The 19,522-nt window shown below is 59.0% G+C and overlaps 2 long non-coding RNA genes across 5 annotated transcripts; both read left to right on the top strand.

Moving 5' to 3' along the window:
* Positions 1-6,152: 6,152 nt before the first annotated feature.
* LOC137662432 (uncharacterized) lies at positions 6,153-10,610 on the top strand. 2 transcript variants are annotated; one of them, XR_011048007.1, is made up of 6 exons: positions 6,153-6,354; positions 7,489-7,662; positions 7,998-8,119; positions 8,523-8,720; positions 8,845-10,103; positions 10,509-10,610. It is a non-coding gene; the product is annotated as an uncharacterized lncRNA (long non-coding RNA). The 2 variants fall into 2 exon arrangements; XR_011048006.1 differs by having other exon boundaries at positions 8,523-8,746.
* A 1,638-nt stretch (positions 10,611-12,248) lies between these two features.
* Positions 12,249-17,928, top strand: LOC137663060 (uncharacterized). 3 transcript variants are annotated; one of them, XR_011048108.1, is made up of 3 exons: positions 12,249-12,315; positions 14,050-14,273; positions 14,964-17,928. It is a non-coding gene; the product is annotated as an uncharacterized lncRNA (long non-coding RNA). The 3 variants fall into 3 exon arrangements; XR_011048109.1 differs by lacking the exon at positions 12,249-12,315 and adding an exon at positions 12,638-12,739 and having other exon boundaries at positions 14,990-17,928; XR_011048107.1 differs by lacking the exon at positions 12,249-12,315 and adding an exon at positions 12,638-12,739.
* The last annotated feature ends 1,594 nt before the right edge of the window (positions 17,929-19,522 follow it).

Here is a 19,522-nt window from a genome sequence, read left to right as displayed (position 1 = left end):
CGGGTCGCGGCGCCGCGCGGGGCGGGGTGGGGGGGGGCCCGTCCTGGCGCGCCTTCCGGCAAAGCGGCGGCTTCCGGCGCGGCTTCTGACGCAACTTCCGGCGCGGTTTCTGGCGCGGCTCCCGGCGCGGCGCGGCGCCGGTCCCGGTCCCGGCGGCAGGTCCTGGTGCGGCGCCGGTCCAGGCGCAGGTCCCGGTGCGGCGCGGCGCCGGTCCCGGCGGTAGGTCCCGGCGTGGCGCGGCTGCGGCTGCCGGGGCGGCGCCGGTCCCGGCGCAGCTTCCCGGAGCGGCGCGGTGCCGGTCCTGGCGGCAGGTCCCGGCTCGGCGCGGCGGCGGTTCCCGCGCGGCCCCCGGCGGGGTGGGGGGGGCGGGTCGCGGCGCCGTGCGGGTCCTGGTGCCCGCACGGGGTGGTGGGGGGGAAAGGGCCCCGGCTGCTGCCCCCGGGGGGGTCCGTGGGGGCGGGCGGGTCTGCGCTCCCGGGGCGGCTGGGCCCGGCTCCCCGCGGGGGATTTTTGGGCCTCGGGGGGCGGGCGCGGCGGTGCAGGAGATGGCGGAGCAGTAAAGCCTGCGAGAGCGATAATAAAGCGCCGGCCGGGCTGTGGTGGTGCCGCCCCGCAGGGGCACGGGGCCGGGCCCTGCGCGGTTCCCGAGCGCTCCCCAAAACTGCCCGTGGGTCCCTGGTGGCGCAGGGCTGCGGGGTGGCTGCAGCCCCCCCCAGCCCTCGGCGTCGCACGTGGGGGCTGCAGGGGGGGTCAGAAAGCAGGCGGGGTGAGGTGCTTTGGGGCCCCAATAACGGAGGCCGGGTGTTGTGTTCCTGGGGCTCGAGGACAGGCTCCCGCGGCCGCTTCGGGGGGCTCAGAAGCGGATGTGAGCGGTGCGTTTTCGGGAGCTGAGAGAGGGGACTCGCTGGTGTGGTTTTGGGGTCGGCAGCAGAGGCGGAGCGCTGCGTTTTTGGGGCTGGAGAGCAGGCTCGGCAGCTGTGTTTTTGGGCTCCGCAGCGGGCGCTCCGTGAGCTGGTTCGGGGGCCAAAAGCAGAAGGCAGATGGGCCGTTTGTGCGGGGGAGCGGGAGGGCGTCGGGGGGCCGCGTGGGAAAGCGGCGGGTGGGCAGGGTGCGTGGACGTTGCCCGGAGGCGGGGGTCCGGTCCCGTCGGAGCCCGAAGTTTGGGAGGCCGGCACGCAGCGGGCCGGCCGAGCTGAATGTCGAGGTGGTCTCCGGGGGCCAGGGTGCTTTTCAGACCCTGTACACGCCCTCTTTGAGTCTCGCTCGTCTTTGCGCTCCACTTTAGAACGGATATTAACTAAACCATAATGCAAACTAATCCGTATTTATATGACGTACAGCTATGAGGTTTTATTGGAAAAGTGCCGACGTGACGGCGATTGATTTCGGACCTTGCCGCAGCCGGGCTGAAGGAGAAGGAGCCGAAGCGAAGCGGGGCTTCAGTGCGGAGCTGGAGCTCCGATTAGCCGGAACCGGAACGAGACGGGGGGGCGTCCGCCGTCCGGAGCGGGGAGGTGAGTTGCCCTCCTGCCGGCGGGGAGCCCGGCCTCTTCCCTCGGGGACCGAATCCGCGCCTCCGTCTGCGCGGAGGGTCTCTCGCGGTCCCCTTCCCAAGGGCAGAAGCGAAGGGGTGGGGGGGGGTCCCCCGGCTGTGCCGGGGCAGCCCCGCTGCAACGGGGCTCGGGCGAGGCGGCGTCGTCTCCCCGGTACCTGGCAAAGGGGAGAGAACCCGTCCGGTGGGAGCTCCCGGGGCGCGCGGCCGGGCCCAGCACGGCCCCTGTGGCAGAATCCTCCCCCGTCGGCCGGGTGCGACAAACAGGTTCATTTTCTGCCTCTTTTTTTTTTTTTTTTTTTCCCCCAGCGTCCCCTTCTGCGTCACACGAAGAAAATCCTGCGCGGTCGATTCCGCTCGCTGCTCGGGTGATGGCGCGTACGGGGCCGGGGGAGCGGGCAGAAACGTTCTGGAGTTGGAGGACCCTCCAGGTGCTCCACCTCAAACCCAGAGAAAAGGTAAACTCGCAGAACAGCTGGTGGAAAACTGCAGTTAGCAGAGCACGCCTCGTTCCCGAAGCGGTGCCTCGGTAGTTAGAAAAGTTTTCCTTTCCGCTAAAAGAAGGAACTTTCACCCCGGATAAATGAAGGGCTGCCTGTTGCGTTCTTTGGGGTCAAGCGTTTGTCCTCTGTTTGCTCCTGCTGATTTTATGGGCGAGTTGGAAATAGCCTTTTATACGCACGACTAGATATTGAGTCGCCTGTGGGGTCAGTAGAGTTAACTGCTGAGCACCTAGATGCCAGTAGAAACGTAATGAGCGAAAGATGATGGAAACAGATGTTTTAACTTGATTTTCATTCCGTTTTTGTTTTTATTATTGCTTTTTTTGCACAGAGGCGGTTTCCAAGGACAGACGGGTAGCCGCGCCGTAAGGAAAACATGCGACTCGGGACGTACGGGGCGAGGAGCGGCGTCGTAGAGTCCCGTCTGGGGTGGCGAATTCCGTTAAAGAAAATTGGCAGAGTGCGGGTCTCTAGGTTTGCTGATTCTTCATTGAAGCGACTCAGAGTTGGACCAGCCCCGCAGCGAATGGTACCTGACTCAAATTCGCTACCGGTGTATGTAGAAACTAATAAGTAATTGCATCACAGACTTCTCCCGAGCTTCTGTTAAAATTTCACCAACTATTTCAATTCCTCTTTCTTCATTTGTCCAGAGCACGCAGAAGCCCGTTCTTCTCTGTTGGTCAGTGGATCTTTATCTTCTGGTTCCGCTTGGGCTCCGGTCAACGCCCCGTCCTTGATGTTCTTGCTGTGGTCAGCATCCCGTCTTGACCAGCGTCTCCTAAGTATTAACCTAAACCAAGTAAAGTCTAAGTTGTATAATAAGTTCTATTTAGAACCTTATTTCTACTAATTCTTATTTGTAAGTATTTGCGGCCAGCGGAAAAGAATGCAGGGACTCTGGGATCAGCGGGGGCGAGGGCGGAAAGCCCTGAGGCTCCTTTATTGTTATTCTAGTGGCCTATTGAAATGCTACAGTGCCGGTGGCCGGAGGAGGCAGTTTGCGATAATGTGGACATCCATTCACGTGCTAAGCGCTCATCCCCCTTCTGGGAAGAGCCGCAGGGTTGCGGGCTCAAGCCATCAACAGCCATTCCTTGTTTTCAGTTCTGTGTTCAGAACTGCCCTTGAGCACACGTTTACTTCTTTCATGCCTCAAAGGGCCCCGTGAACTGCTCAGGGCTCCTTTATCTTAAAAGGGAGCGAGAACTATTCTCAGTGCCGCGTTCCCAAGCGAATGCTCTGCTCTGCAAGTAAAGCACAGCTGTTTGCGGGCTGCTGGCCTTCCACGAGTATTCTCTTAAGGTAAAAAAGGTTCAGCGTGCATCCTTTTTACTAGAATCCTCAGAAATTAATACTTGTAGGCCTGCTACTTAGCTAGTCATTAAGCTTTGCCTGACGATCGGTTCAGTCATAGGTCAGGATTGTACGAAGGAGTTTTGAGAACTACATTCACAGATTGCGAAAGCCCACCCGTGTTTGTCAGACTAGTATTTATTATTCTATTCTTAATTCTTTTTCACCTCTGTTGATTCTTATCTGCTTAATTCATGAGAACTTGTACGACAACTGATGTGAAAATTTGTACAACAGCTTTTATGTTAGGAACGTGTTGAAAGCGGCGTCCACGAGTCTCGATGCCGATGTTAAGCGTTCAAACCGCTCGGGCGTTTAAAGGATGCGTTGTATTTCGAGCTGACCTGTTACCTAGAGTCCTCCTCTCGCTCAGCTGCTCTCCTGGCTCTTGTTCTGACTGCGTTCGTCTTCTTTCTTCCGTGCTGCCGTTTGCCCGTGCCGGGGTGTAATTTGGGATTTCTGTTTTTCAGCTGCGCTGTCGTAAGCGTGTCGTGAGGCTCGGCGGCTGCCCCCGGCGCAGGTTTGCCTGCAGGTCGTTGAGCGTTTGCGAGGGTGAGGGGTCAGCGCCGTGTGTGGACTCTGGTGGCTGTGGGTGCAGCAGGTGCCCCTCAGGGGCAGCAGCGAGGGGCATGTGGTGGTGGTGGTGGGGGGTGTCCGGGGCCAAGAGGGGCTGGGGCATCGGTGGCCCTGGGGAGCCCGTCCCGGCTCGGGAACAGGGGGGGGATGACATGTGGCGGAGCGAGAGCCGCGGCCCCGTCCTCTGGCCCTGTGCCGTGGGGCAGCTGCCAGGCTGCGGGACAGGGGCCAGGGGGGCGGGGGGCGGACGTTTGTGGTGGGGCTGCCTTCCCTTTATTTTTCTAGCAGAGCTCCCCATATTTTTGGGGAGGGGGCGTGTAGACACGTAAATGGCCTTGCTAAAGTAAGCAGGTGGCGGTCAGGGCTGTTTCCCTCATTTAGTGCCCTTTCTTTGGGGTGAACAAAAAGCGGGGAGACGCCTGGGTGGCGCCGACGTCGTGCGGGGCACCTGAATGTCACCGATGCGGGGGCAAGGATGCAGTGGAGGAGCAGGTAGGTGGGGCGGGGGGGGGTGTGTCTGGGGGGGCGGGTGGGTCCCCCAAAGCAGAGGGTGTAACGGCGTAAAAATAGCGACGATTGGTGGGAGAGCGAGGGAATGGCGCCCCCTGGGGGCCGGGGTGTGGTACTGCCGGTGAGGAGCCGCGCATGCGCGGTGGGGGGCTCTGGCCGCCCTCGGTGCCGCAGCCGTCGCTTTTTACATTTTTCCATCCCCGTTTTAGTTTTCGGGGCCTACTTTTTAATTTTCTCCTTTTCTTAATCGCGGCTGTTTTTAAAAAAGTGTCTCCGAGGCTGCGTTTTAGCTCGCCGCCGCTGCTTTTGCCGAGGGAGCGGTGCTTAAACGGGACGCGGGCGGGACATGGTCGGTGTCCCCCTGGGCAACCGCGCCTGCGCAGTGGGCGGCTCCTTGCCGCCCTGGGTGCCGGGAGTGGGCGTGGCCGTGCCCCTGCGGGGGCGGAGCAGAGGCGTGGTCTCCCGCGGAACCCCGCCCCGAGGGGGCGGGACGGGAAAGGCGTGGTCTCCTGCGGAACCCCGCCCTTGGGGGCGGGATGGGGCGTGGTTTCCTGCGCGACTCCGCCCTGAGGGGCAGGATATGGGCGGGGTCCCCTGGGGAGCCGCGCATGCGCAGTGGAGGGGCGCCCTGGCGGCGCCTCCTGCTGCCGCCCTGTGGCCAAATTTCGGTACTGCAGCCGCCGCTTTTTTAGTTGGTTTTTTTTTTTTTTCTTCTCCGTTTTAGTTTTCGGGGGCGAGTTTTTTTTAATTTTCTCATTCTTTTCTTAATCACGGTTGCTTTTAAAATTTTCTCTCTACTTTTATCCCGTTTGCTGCCTTTATTTCTTCCCTTTTGTTTTAATAGTTTGTCTTTCCTCGGGGCCGTCGCTTTTTAAATGTTCTTTCCGTGCCCGCTTTTATCCTGCTCCCTGTCCTTATCTTTTTTATCCGCGTCTTGTCCGTCCTCGGTGCCGTCGCTTTTAAAAAAGTCTCTCCGAGGCTGCGTTTTAGTTGGCCGCCGCTGTTTTTGCCGAGGGAGCGGTGCTCAAACGGGGCGCGGAGGGGGGGGGCGGCGGCGCCGGTGTCCCCCGGGCAACCGCGCATGCGCAGTGGGCGGCTCTTTGCCGCCCTCGTTGCCGGGAGTGGGCGTGGCCGTGCCCCTGCGGGGGCGGAGCAGAGGCGTGGTCTCCAGTGGAACCCCGCCCCGAGGGGGCGGGACGGGGGAGGCGTGGCCTCCAGCAGAACCCCGCCCTGGGGGGCGGGATGGGGCGTGGTTTCCTGCGCGACTCCGCCCCGACGGGCAGGACATGGGCGGGGTCCCCTGGGGAGCCGCGCATGCGCAGTGGAGGGGCGCCCTGGCGGCCCCTTGTGCTGCCGCCCTGTGGTCAAATTTCGGTACTGCAGCCGCCGCTTTTTTAGTTGGTTTTTTTTTTTTTTTTTTTTTTCCCCCTCTGCTTTTTTTTTTTTTTTCTCCGCAGGTCCGGGCGGGGCGGGTCCCGGCGCGGTTCCCGGCGGGGCGGCGGCTACCGGAGCGGAGGCTCCCTGGGCGGCGCGGCGCCGGTCCCGGCGGCAGGTCCCGGCGCGGCGCGGCGGCGTTTCCCGCGCGGCTCCCGGCGGGGGGGGCCCGCGGCGGGGGCGGGTCGCGGCGCCGCGCGGGGCGGGGTGGGGGGGGCGCGTCCTGGCGCGGCTTCCGGCAAAGCGGCGGCTTCCGGCGCGGCTTCTGACGCGGTTTCCGGCGCGGTTTCTGGCGCGGCTCCCGGCGCGGCGCCGGTCCCGGTCCCGGCGGCAGGTCCTGTTGCGGCGCCGGTCCAGGCGCAGGTCCCGGTGCGGCGCGGCGGCAGCGGCAGCTCCCGGTGCGGCGCGGCGCCGGTCCCGGCGGTAGGTCCCGGCGTGGCGCGGCTGCGGCTGCCGGGGCGGCGCGGCGCCGGTCCCGGCGCAGCTTCCCGGAGCGGTGCGGTGCCGGTCCCGGCGGCAGGTCCCGGCTCGGCGCGGCGGCGGTTCCCGCGCGGCCCCCGGCGGGGTGGGGGGGCGGGTCGCGGCGCCGTGCGGGTCCTGGTGCCCGCACGGGGTGGTGGGGGGGAAAGGGCCCCGGCTGCTGCCGCCGGGGGGGTCCGTGGGGGCGGGCGGGTCTGCGCTCCCGGGGCGGCTGGGCCCGGCTCCCCGCGGGGGATTTTTGGGCCTCGGGGGGGTTCGGGGGGCGGGCGCGGCGGTGCAGGAGATGGCGGAGCAGTAAAGCCTGCGAGAGCGCTAATAAAGCGCCGGCCGGGCTGCGGTGGTGCCGCCCCGCAGGGGCACGGGGCCGGGCCCTGCGCGGTTCCGAATTGCTCCCCAAAACTGCCCGTGGGTCCCTGGTGGCGCAGGGCTGCGGGGTGGCTGCAGCCCCCCCACCCCTCGGCGTCGCACGTGGGGGCTGCAGGGGGGGTCAGAAAGCAGGCGGGGTGAGGTGCTTTGTGGCCCCAATAACGGAGGCCGGGTGTTGTGTTCCTGGGGCTCGAGGACAGGCTCCCGCGGCCGCTTCGGGGGGCTCAGAAGCGGATGTGAGCGGTGCGTTTTCGGGAGCTGAGAGAGGGGACTCGCTGGTGTGGTTTTGGGGTCGGCAGCAGAGGCGGAGCGCTGCGTTTTTGGGGCTGGAGAGCAGGCTCGGCAGCTGTGTTTTTGGGCTCCGCAGCGGGCGCTCCGTGAGCTGGTTCGGGGGCCAAAAGCAGAAGGCAGATGGGCCGTTTGTGCGGGGGAGCGGGAGGGCGTCGGGGGGCCGCGTGGGAAAGCGGCGGGTGGGCAGGGTGCGTGGACGTTGCCCGGAGGCGGGGGTCCGGTCCCGTCGGAGCCCGAAGTTTGGGAGGCCGGCACGCAGCGGGCCGGCCGAGCTGAATGTCGAGGTGGTCTCCGGGGGCCAGGGTGCTTTTCAGACCCTGTACACGCCCTCTTTGAGTCTCGCTCGTCTTTGCGCTCCACTTTAGAACGGATATTAACTAAACCATAATGCAAACTAATCCGTATTTATATGACGTACAGCTATGAGGTTTTATTGGAAAAGTGCCGATGCGACGGCGATTGATTTCGGACCGTGCCGCAGCCGGGCTGAAGGAGAAGGAGCCGAAGCGAAGCGGGGCTTCAGTGCGGAGCTGGAGCTTCGATTAGCCAGAACCGGAACGAGACGGGGGGGCGTCCGCCGTCCGGAGCGGGGAGGTGAGTTGCCCTCCTGCCGGCGGGGAGCCCGGCCTCTTCCCTCGGGGACCGAATCCGCGCCTCCGTCTGCGCGGAGGGTCTCTCGCGGTCCCCTTCCCGAGGGCAGAAGCGAAGGGGGTGGGGGGTCCCCCGGCTGTGCCGGGGCAGCCCCGCTGCAACGGGGCTCAGGCGAGGTGGCGGCGTCTCCCCGGTACCTGGCAAAGGGGAGAGAACCCGTCCGGTGGGAGCTCCCGGGGCGCGCGGCCGGGCCTACCACGGCCCCTGTGGCAGAATCCTCCCCCGTCCGCCGGGTGCGACAAACAGGTTCATTTTCTGCCTCTTTTTTTTTTGCCCAGCGTCCCCTTCTGCGTCACACGAAGAAAATCCTGCGCGGTCGATTCCGCTCGCTGCTCGGGTGATGGCGCGTACGGGGCCGGGGGAGCGGGCAGAAACGTTCTGGAGTTGGAGGACCCTCCAGGTACTCCACCTCAAACCCAGAGAAAAGGTAAACTCGCAGAACAGCTGGTGGAAAGCTGCAGTTAACAGAGCACGCCTCGTTCCCGAAGCGGTGCCTCGGTAGTTAGAAAAGTTTTCCTTTCCGCTAAAAGAAGGAACTTTCACCCCGGATAAATGAAGGGCTGCCTGTTGCATTCTTTGGGGTCAAGCGTTTGTCCTCTGTTTGCTCCTGCTGATTTTATGGGCGAGTTGGAAATAGCCTTTTATACGCACGACTAGATTTTGAGTCGCCTGTGGGGTCAGTAGAGTTAACTGCTGAGCACCTAGATGCCAGTAGAAACGTAATGAGCGAAAGATGATGGAAACAGATGTTTTAACTTGATTTTTATTCCGTTTTTGTTTTTATTATTGCTTTTTTTGCACAGAGGCGGTTTCCAAGGACAGACGGGTAGCCGTGCCGTAAGAAAAACATGCGACGCGGGACGTACGGGGCGAGGAGCGGCGTCCTAGAGTCCCGTCTGGGGTGGCGAATTCCGTTAAAGAAAATTGGCAGAGTGTGGGTCTCTAGGTTTGCTGCTTCTTCATTGAAGCGACTCAGAGTTGGACCAGCCCCGCAGCGAATGGTACCTGACTCAAATTCGCTACCGGTGTATGTAGAAACTAATAAGTAATTGCATCACAGACTTCTCCCGAGCTTCTGTTAAAATTTCACCAACTATTTCAATTCCTCTTTCTTCATTTGTCCAGAGCACGCAGAAGCCCGTTCTTCTCCGTCGGTCAGTGGATCTTTATCTTCTGGTTCCGCTTGGGTTCCGGTCAACGCCCCGTCCTCGATGTTCTTGCTGTGGTCAGCATCCCGTCTTGACCAGCGTCTCCTAAGTATTAACCTAAACCAAGTAAAGTCTAAGTTGTATAATAAGTTCTATTTAGAACCTTATTTCTACTAATTCTTATTTGTAAGTATTTGCGGCCAGCGGAAGGAAAAGAATGCAGGGACTCTGGGATCAGCGGGGGCGAGGGCGGAAAGCCCTGAGGCTCCTTTATTGTTATTCTAGTGGCCTATTGAAATGCTACAGTGCAGGTGGCCGGAGGAGGCAGTTTGCGATAATGTGGACATCCATTCACGTGCTAAGCGCTCATCCCCCTTCTGGGAAGAGCCGCAGGGTTGTGGGCTCAAGCCATCAACAGCCATTCCTTGTTTTCAGTTCTGTGTTCAGAACTGCCCTTGAGCACACGTTTACTTCTTTCATGCCTCAAAGGGCCCCGTGAACTGCTCAGGGCTCCTTTATCTTAAAAGCCAGCGAGAACTATTCTCGGTGCCGCGTTCCCAAGCGAATGCTCTGCTCTGCAAGTAAAGCACAGCTGTTTGCGGGCTGCTGGCCTTCCACGAGTATTCTCTTAAGGTAAAAAAGGCTCAGCGTGCATCCTTTTTACTAGAATCCTCAGAAATTAATACTTGTAGGCCTGCTACTTAGCTAGTCATTAAGCTTTGCCTGACGATCGGTTCAGTCATAGGTCAGGATTGTACGAAGGAGTTTTGAGAACTACATTCACAGATTGCGAAAGCCCACCCGTGTTTGTCAGACTAGTATTTATTATTCTATTCTTAATTCTTTTTCACCTCTGTTGATTCTTATCTGCTTAATTCATGAGAACTTGTACGACAACTGATGTGAAAATTTGTACAACAGCTTTTATGTTAGGAACGTGTTGAAAGCGGCGTCCACGAGTCTCGATGCCGATGTTAAGCGTTCAAACCGCTCGGGCGTTTAAAGGACGCGTTGTATTTCGAGCTGACCTGTTAACTAGAGTCCTCCTCTCGCTCAACTGCTCTCCTGGCTCTTGTTCTGACTGCGTTCGTCTTCTTTCTTCCGTGCTGCCGTTTGCCCGTGCCGGGGTGTAATTTGGGATTTCTGTTTTTCAGCTGCGCTGTCGTAAGCGTGTCGTGAGGCTCGGCGGCTGCCCCCGGCGCAGGTTTGCCTGCAGGTCGTTGAGCGTTTGCGAGGGTGAGGGGCCAGCGCCGTGTGTGGACTCTGGTGGCTGTGGGTGCAGCAGGTGCCCCTCAGGGGCAGCAGCGAGGGGCATGTGGTGGTGGTGGTGGGGGGTGTCCGGGGCCAAGAGGGGCTGGGGCATCGGTGGCCCTGGGGAGCCCGTCCCGGCTCGGGAACAGGGGGGGGATGACATGTGGCGGAGCGAGAGCCGCGGCCCCGTCCTCTGGCCCTGTGCCGTGGGGCAGCTGCCAGGCTGCGGGACAGGGGCCAGGGGGGCGGGGGGCGGACGTTTGTGGTGGGGCTGCCTTCCCTTTATTTTTCTAGCAGAGCTCCCCATATTTTTGGGGAGGGGGCGTGTAGACACGTAAATGGCCTTGCTAAAGTAAGCAGGTGGGGGTCAGGGCTGTTTCCCTCATTTAGTGCCCTTTCTTTGGGGTGAACAAAAAGCGGGGAGACGCCTGGGTGGCGCCGACGTCGTGCGGGGCACCTGAATGTCACCGATGCGGGGGCAAGGATGCAGTGGAGGAGCAGGTAGGTGGGGCGGGAGGGGGTTTGTGTCTGGGGGGGCGGGTGGGTCCCCCAAAGCAGAGGGTGTCACGGCGTAAAAATAGCGACAATTGGTGGGAGAGCGAGGGAATGGCGCCCCCTGGGGGCCGGGGTGCGGTACTGCGGGTGAGGAGCCGCGCATGCGCGGTGAGGGGCTCTGGCCGCGCTCGGTGCCGCAGCCGTCGCTTTTTACATTTTTCCATCCCCGTTTTAGTTTTCGGGGCCTACTTTTTAATTTTCTCCTTTTCTTAATCGCGGCTGTTTTTAAAAAAGTGTCTCCGAGGCTGCGTTTTAGCTCGCCGCCGCTGCTTTTGCCGAGGGAGCGGTGCTTAAACGGGACGCGGGCGGGACATGGTCGGTGTCCCCCTGGGCAACCGCGCCTGCGCAGTGGGCGGCTCCTTGCCGCCCTGGGTGCCGGGAGTGGGCGTGGCCGTGCCCCTGCGGGGGCGGAGCAGAGGCGTGGTCTCCCGCGGAACCCCGCCCCGAGGGGAGGGACCGGGTGTGGTCTCCCGTGGAGCCCCGCCCCGAGGGGGCGGGACGGGGAGGCGTGGTCTCCTGCGGAACCCCGACCTGGGGGGCGGGATGGGGCGTGGTTTCCCGCGCGACTCCGCCCTGAGGGGCAGGATATGAGCGGGGTCCCCTGGGGAGCCGCGCATGCGCAGTGGAGGGGCGCCCTGGCGGCGTCTCCTGCTGCCGCCCTGTGGCCAAATTTCGGTACTGCAGCCGCCGCTTTTTTAGTTGGTTTTTTTTTTTTTCCCCCTCCGTTTTAGTTTTCGGGGGCGAGTTTTTTAATTTTCTCATTCTTTTCTTAATCACGGTTGCTTTTAAAATTTTCTCTCTACTTTTATCCCGTTTGCTGCCTTTATTTCTTCCCTTTTGTTTTAATAATTTGTCTTTCCTCGGGGCCGTCGCTTTTTGAATGTTCTTTCCGTGCCCGCTTTTATCCTGCTCCCTGTCCTTATCTTTTTTAAACGCGTCTTGTCCGTCCTCGGTGCCGTCGCTTTTAAAAAAGTCTCTCCGAGGCTGCGTTTTAGTTCGCCGCCGCTGTTTTTGCCGAGGGAGCGGTGCTTAAACGGGGCGCGGAGGGGGGGGGGGCGGTGGCGCCGGTGTCCCCCGGGCAACCGCGCATGCGCAGTGGGCGGCTCTTTGCCGCCCTGGGTGCCGGGAGTGGGCGTGGCCGTGCCCCTGCGGGGGCGGAGCAGAGGCGTGGTCTCCTGCGGAACCCCGCCCCGAGGGGAGGGACTGGGCGTGGTCTCATGAGGAACCCCGCCCCGAGGGGGCGGGACGGGAGAGGCGTGGCCTCCAGCAGAACCCCGCCCTGGGGGGCGGGATGGGGCGTGGTTTCCTGCGCGACTCCGCCCCGACGGGCAGGATATGGGCGGGGTCCCCTGGGGAGCCGCGCATGCGCAGTGGAGGAGCGCCCTGGCGGCCCCTTGTGCTGCCGCCCTGTGGTCAAATTTCGGTACTGCAGCCGCCGCTTTTTTACTTTTTTTTTTTTTTTTTTTTTTTTTCCCCCTCTGCTTTTTTTTTTTTTTTTCTCCGCAGGTTCCGGCGCGGCGGGGGCGGGGCGGGTCGCGGCTACCGGAGCGGAGGCTCCCGGCGCGACGCGGCGCCGGTCCAGGCGCAGGTCCCGGCGCGGCGCGGCGGCAGCTCCCGGTGCGGCGCGGCGCCGGTCCCGGCGGTAGGTCCCGGCGTGGCGCGGCCGCGGCTGCCGGGGCGGCGCGGCGCCGGTGCCGGCGCAGCTTCCCGGAACGGTGGGGGCGGCTCCCGGGGCAGCGCGGTGCCGGTCCCGGCGGCAGGTCCCGGCTCGGCGCGGCGACGGTTCCCGCGCGGCTCCCGGCGGGGGGGGGGCTCCCGGAGGGGGGGGCTCGCGGCGAGGGCGGGTCGCGGCGCCGCGCGGGGCGGGGCGGGGGGGGCGCGTCCTGGCGCGGCTTCCGCCAAAGCGGCGGCTTCCGGCACGGCTTCTGACGCGACTTCCGGCGCGGTTTCTGGCGCCGGTCCCGGTCCCGGCGGCAGGTCCTGGTGCGGCGCCGGTCCAGGCGCAGGTCCCGGTGCGGCGCGGCGGCAGCGGCAGCTCCCGGTGCGGCGCGGCGCCGGTCCCGGCGGTAGGTCCCGGCGTGGCGCGGCTGCGGCTGCCGGGGCGGCGCGGCGCCGGTCCCGGCGCAGCTTCCCGGAGCGGCGCGGTGCCGGTCCCGGCGGCAGGTCCCGGCTCGGCGCGGTGGCGGTTCCCGCGCGGCCCCCGGCGGGGTGGGGGAGGCGGGTCGCGGCGCCGTGCGGGTCCTGGTGCCCGCACGGGGTGGTGGGGGGGGAAAGGGCCCCGGCTGCTGCCGCCGGGGGGGACCGTGGGGGCGGGCGGGTCTGCGCTCCCGGGGCGGCTGGGCCCGGCTCCCCGCGGGGGATTTTTGGGCCTCGGGGAGGTTCGGGGGGGCGGGCGCGGCGGTGCAGGAGATGGCGGAGCAGTAAAGCCTGCGAGAGCGCTAATAAAGCGCCGGCCGGGCTGCGGTGGTGCCGGCCCGCAGGGGCACGGGGCCGGGCCCTGCGCGGTTCCGAATCGCTCCCCAAAACTGCCCGTGGGGCCCTGGGGGCGCAGGGCTGCGGGGTGACTGCAGCCCCCCCACCCCTCGGCGTCGCACGTGGGGGCTGCAGGGGGGGTCAGAAAGCAGGCGGGGTGAGGTGCTTTGGGGCCCCAATAACGGAGGCCGGGTGTTGTGTTCCTGGGGCTCGAGAACGGGCTCCCGCGGCCGCTTCGGGGGGCTCAGAAGCGGATGTGAGCGGTGCGTTTTTCGGGAGCTGACAGAGGGGACTCGCTGGTGTGGTTTTGGGGTCGGCAGCAGAGGCCGAGCGCTGCGTTTTTGGGACTTGCGAGCAGGCTCGGCAGCTGTGTTTTTGGGCTCGGCAGCGGGCGCTCCGTGAGCTGGTTCGGGGGCCAAAAGCAGAAGGCAGATGGGCCGTTTGTGCGGGGGAGCTTCTGTTAAAATTCCGCTAACTATTTCAGTTGCTCTTTCATCTCTCTGTGTTGGCCCAAAAGGGAGCCCCAGTGAGGAAATCTCTATTTGAGATCTCTAGACTCTTCAGGGGGCCTCAGGTATTGAGCAAAGAAGAAATTAAAAGGCAGTAGTAGGGCATCTGGCTGCTGAGAATTAGCAGTGCAGAGGTATTATAACTAAGTATGTTTTTAGTAAGGTGCTGTGTGGATCTGTAGATTGGATGTGATCTTTCACACGGGGAGGGCGGAAGGAAAATTTGCACTCCTTCATAAAAACCGTGGCAAACGCTCGCTGCAGGTTTCTGCTAATTTTTTTTTTAATTATTATTATCTGATGCGCTTTCCTGCAACTGTTCAGTTTTGTAGAATATTTTTACTGGAATCTGTGCGTATGCTTATAGCTCTAAAAACTGTCTTGTTTCGTTGAAGTTCACTTCCTCCAGAGTCCACAGAAGTCCGTTCTTCACCGCCGGTCAGCTGATGTTTATCTTCTGGTTCCGCTTGGGCTCCGCTCAACACCCCGTCCTCGATGTTCTCGCCGTGACCAGCGTCCCGTCTTGACCAGAGTCTGCTTTGCACTGCCGGCGTCTCCTGAGTATTAACCTAAAATACCTGAAGTCTGTTTAGAACCTTATTTCTACTGCTTCTTATTTGTAAGTATTTGGGGCGAGCGGAAAAGAAGGCAGGGGCTCTGCGAGGGAGGAGGCGAGGGCTGAAAGCCAAAGGCCTCGGGCTCCTTTATTGCTGTTCTACTGCCCTAGTGAAATGCAGGAGCCGGACTGGGCGGTTCGAGACACAGTCGACGTTCACAGGCTGAGCGCTCATCACCCCTTCTGGGAAGAGCCACGGTGCTGTGGGCTCAGAACATCAACAGCCGTTCCTTGTTTTCAGTTCTGTCTTCAGAACTGCCCTTCAACACACACGTTTACTTCTTTCACGCCTCAGAGGGCCCCGTGAACTGCTCGGGGCTCCTTTATCTTAAAAGGGAGCGAGAACTATTCTCGGTGCAGCCTTCCCCAGGGAATCCCCTGCTCTGCAAGTAAAGCACAGCTGTTTGCGGGCTGATGGTCTTCCACAAGTACTCTGTATTCTTTTAAGGTAAAAAAGGTTAAGCGTACATCCTTTTTACTGGAATCGTCAGAAATTAATACTTGTCGGCCTAGTCCTGCGTAGCTGCTCATTAAGCTTTGACTGACGATCGGTTTAGTCACAGGTCAGGATTGTTGTAGAAGTTTTCACGTAAATTGTTACAGAAGTTCTCATGAATTAAGAATAGAATAAAAAATACAAGTCAATCTGATAAACACGGGTGGGCTTTCACAATCCATGAATATTGTTCTCAGAGCTCCTTGTGTAATCCTGACCGTAGAGAGGATGTCCCGTAGAGACCAACCTCTAACAACGGTGGAAGAGACGGAGCAGAAAGACCGGAGCGTCCGCGTTCTCGCTGTGAAGTTTATGGATCGAGACTCTGGGATTAAGGTAAAGAATGAGGGATTTATCACAGCTAAGGTAAGTGGCGTTGCTATTAAGTTCTTAACAGATACCGGTGCGACTTTATCATTGTTACATTTTCATGTGTCACAGCTATCTGAGGAGTTTGTAAAGGTTACTGGGGTTTTGGGTGAAGATAAGTTACCACCTTCCCTTCCTCTTCCTGTTGTTTTTGATGATCATTTGATACGGGGTCGATATGTTATTTCGCCAGCTTCTCCTATTTCACTGTTTGGGAGAGATTTATTGCAAGAATTGGGAACGTGCCGAGCTTTAACTCCCAAAGGAATTCGAGTAATCGTAACGGGAATACAAACTGTAGGAATTCCAGAAGGCGAGCTTAAAATCCCGAAAGAATTGAACGATGTAGCTAAAAAATTAGGGAGTCTCTCCGGGGATGATATTGGACTGTTAACATCTGCAGAACCAGTAGCGCTTAAAACAAAAGGAGGGACTGCTCCTTCTATTAGGCAATACCCAGTTGTGGCAGAAGCCATCCCAAGTATTGGAAAACAAATAAAATCGTTCTTGGAAAAAGGGATTTTAAAAAAAAAATGTCAAAGTTCTTTTAATACACCTACGCTCCCGGTTAGTAAACACCGATTTGATAAAAAGATGGGGATCCAGAATATAGATTTCTACAAGATTTAAGAGCAGTAAATGGATTTGTAATCGTTGCCCATCCAGTTGTACCTGATCCAAATTTGATTATGACTCAAATACCTATTTGGGGAAAATTTGACACTGTATTGGATTTGACGGGAGCTTTCTTTAGCACAGCTGTGGCTGAGAAAAGCCAGCACAGATTTGCCTTCACTTGGCAAGGGAAGCAATTAACCTGGACTCGGTTACCCCAGGGATTTACAAGCTCGCCAACAATATCCTCCCAAATTTTGAAAGGAGATTTGGCTGATTTGTTTTTTCCACGCAAGTCTGAATTAATACAATATGCAGATGATTTATTGTTAGTATGTCCTTCAAGGGAGGATTGTATTACAGACACTCGATATCTGTGTAATAAGTTGGTTGCAAAAGGTCACCGAGCATCTCCATCAAAATGGCAGTTCTACCAACAAAAAGTGAAGTAGCTTGGATTTTATATTAACTCCAGGTACGAGGGAGAAAGATCCTGAGCGAATTAAGATGATGCAAGAATTACCTAGGCCTGTACCAAAGAAACAAATTCGGGGGTTCGTAGGACAAGTAGGATTTTGTCGCCCTTGGATACCCAATTTCAGTGAATTGGCAAAACCCTTGCATGCTGCCACACGAAATGAGAGGAAATCGAACCCATCAGCTGAGGTCCGGAGAGAGAAAAAGCTTTTACAAGTCTGAAAAGTGCCTTAAGGCAAGCACCGGCTTTAGGTTTACCAGATTATAGTAGAAAAGAACATAAAGTGGTCATAAAGACCAGGCTTAAGTATGTTTTTAGTAAGGTGCTGTGTGGATCTGTAGATTGGATGTGATCTTTCACACGGGGGGGGCGGAAGGAAAATTTGCACTCCTTCGTAAAAACCGTGGCAAACGCTCGCTGCAGGTTTCTGCTAATTTTTTTTTTAATTATTATTATCTGATGCGCTTTCCTGCAACTGTTCAGTTTTGTAGAATATTTTTACTGGAATCCGTGCATATGCTTATAGCTCTAAAAACTGTCTTGTTTCGTTGAAGTTCACTTCCTCCAGAGTCCACAGAAGTCCGTTCTTCACCGCCGGTCAGCTGATGTTTATCTTCTGGTTCCGCCTGGGCTCCGCTCAACACCCCATCCTCGATGTTCTCGCCGTGACCAGCGTCCCGTCTTGACCAGAGTCTGCTTTGCACTGCCGGCGTCTCCTAAGTATTAACCTAAAATACCTGAAGTCAATCTGATAAATACAGGTGGGCTTTCACAATCCGTCAATATGGTTCTCAGAGCTCCTTGTGTAATCCTGACCTATGACGGAACAAATCATCAATCAAAGCTTAATGAGTAGCTAAGCAGGAGCAGGCCTAGAAGTATTACCTTCTGATGATTTTAGTAAAAGGGATGTATGGTTAACCTTTTCTTTACTTTAACAGAAATACGGGATACTTAGAAAGAAGCATTAATAGAAATAAAGCTCTAAGTAGACTCTAGCTATTTTAGGTTAATACTTAGGAGACGCTGGCAGTGGAAACGAGACCAGTTAACCCGGATCGAGGCGGGACGCCGATTACAGGAAGAACATTAAGGATGGGGGGGGTGTCGACCGGAGCCGGAGCGGAACCAGAGCATAAAGATCAGCTCAGCAACGGAATAGAAGGGACTTTGGTGGACTCCTGACGATGGACTTTTGTGGACGCTTGACGAAGGAAGAAAGAGGAATGGAAATAGTTAGTGGATTTTTAACAGAAGCTCGTGAGAAGTGTGTGATCTAACTACTTCTTAGTTTCTATATAAACCGATAGTGAATTTGAGTCAGGTACCGTTCAGTGCGGTGGCGGTCCAACTCCCAGTTGCTTCAATGAAGAATCGGCAAACCTGGAGACCCGGACTCTGCTGATTTTCTTTAACAAGGATTGTACAAAGGAGCTTTGAGAAGAATATTGAAGGGTTGTGAAAGCCCACCCGTGTTTGTCAGCTAGACTTGTATTTATTATTCTACTCCTAATTCTTTTTCACCTCTACTGATTCTTGCCTGCTGCATTCGTGAGAACTTGTACGACAACTTACGTGACAGTTTCTACAACAGGTTTTATGTTAGGAATGAGTTGAAAATGGTGTCCGTGAGTCCTGATGCCGATGTTAAGTGTTCAAACCGCTGAGGCTTTTAAAGGCTGTGTTGTATTTCGAGCTGACCTGTTTACCTAGCGTCCTCCTTTAGCTCAACTGCTCTCCTGGCTCTTATCCCGACTGCGTTCCTCTACTTTCTTCTGTGCTGTTTTCTGACGGTGCCGGAGTCTAACTTGGGAGTTCTGTTTTTCAGCCGCCTTGTCGTAAGCGTGTCATGAGGCTTGGCGGCTACCCCCGGCGCAGGTTTGCCCGCAGGTCGTTAAGCGTTTGTGAGGGTGAGGGACCGGCGCGGTGTGCGGAGGCTCCCGGCTGCGGGGGCAGCGAGGGGTGTCGGGTGTGGGGGGCCGAGAGGGGCCGGGGGCGTCGGTGGCCCTGGGGAGCCCGTCCCGGCGCGGGAACGAGGCGGAGCAGAGGCGGAGGGAGAGGCGCGGCACCGTCCTCTGGCACGGCGCCCCTGTGCCGTGGGGCGTCGGCCGGGGGGACAGGCTGCGGGACGGGGCTGGTGACGGGGCAGCCGTTTGGAGGAGTAAGGAGGTGGCGGTCAGGGCTGTTTCCCTCCTTTAGTGCGTGTTTTTGGGGTGAATGAAAAGCGGGGAGGGGGTCTGGGTGGTGATGACGTCATTTGGAGCACCCGAATGTCACCGAGGCGGGGCAAGGACGCAGCGGAGCGGCAGGTAAGTGGGGCACGGGGGGGTCCCCCAAGGAAGGGGGTGTCAGAGCGTAAAACCGCGCGACAATCATCGGTGGGAGAGGCGAGGCGGTGGCGCCCCTGCGCGTCGGGAGGGCGGCAGTGCAGCTCGGGGGCCGCGCATGCGCAGCGGAGGGGCGCCCCGGCCGCGCTGGGTGCAGCAGCGGTCGCTTTTTACGTTTTTTTCTCGATCTCCCTTTTAGTTCTCGGGAGCTATTTTTTTAATTTTCTCCTTTTCTTAATCACGGTCGCTTTTAAAAAAGTGTCTCCGAGGCTGCGTTTTAGCTCGCTGCCGCTGCTTTTGCCGAGGGAGCGGTGCTTAAAGGGGTCGCGGGCCGAACATGGTCGGTGTCCCCCCGGGCAACCGCGCATGCGCAGTGGCCGGCTCTTTGCCGCCCTCGTTGCCGGGAGTGGGCGTGGCCGTGCCCCGTCGGGGGCGGAGCGGAGGCGTGGTCTCCTGCGGAACTCCGCCCCGAGGGGGAGGGACGGGGGAGGCGTGGCCTCCAGCGGAACCCCGCCCTGGGGGGCGCGATGGGGCGTGGTCTCTTGCAGAACCCTGCCCCGAGGGGCGGGATGTTGGCGGGGGTCCCCTGGGGAGCTGCGCATGCGCAGTGGGGTGGGTCCGCCACAGCTCTGGCGGCGCCAGGTGCTGCCGCCCTGTGGTCTAATTTTGGTACTGCATCTGCCGCTTTTTTACTTTTTTTTTTTTTTCCCCTCCGTTTTATTTTTCGGGGGCGATTTTTTTAATTTTCTCATTCTTTTCTTAATCATGTTGGTTTTAAAATTTTCTGTCTGTTTTTATCCCGTTTGCTGCCTTTATTTCTTCCCTTTTGTTTTAATAGTTTGTCTTTCCTCAGGGCCGTCGCTTTTTAAGTGTTCTTTCCGTGCCCGCTTTTATCCTGCTCCCTGTCCTTATTTTTTTTTATCCGCGTCTTGTCCGTCCTCGGTGCCGTCACTTTTAAAAGGGGGCG

This window comes from Nyctibius grandis, chromosome 4 (assembly GCF_013368605.1).
Source record: "Nyctibius grandis isolate bNycGra1 chromosome 4, bNycGra1.pri, whole genome shotgun sequence".
NCBI classification, from domain to species: domain Eukaryota; kingdom Metazoa; phylum Chordata; class Aves; order Nyctibiiformes; family Nyctibiidae; genus Nyctibius; species Nyctibius grandis.
The sequence above is the reverse complement of the archived record's forward strand: the minus strand, read 5'-3'. Positions and strand labels throughout refer to the sequence as shown.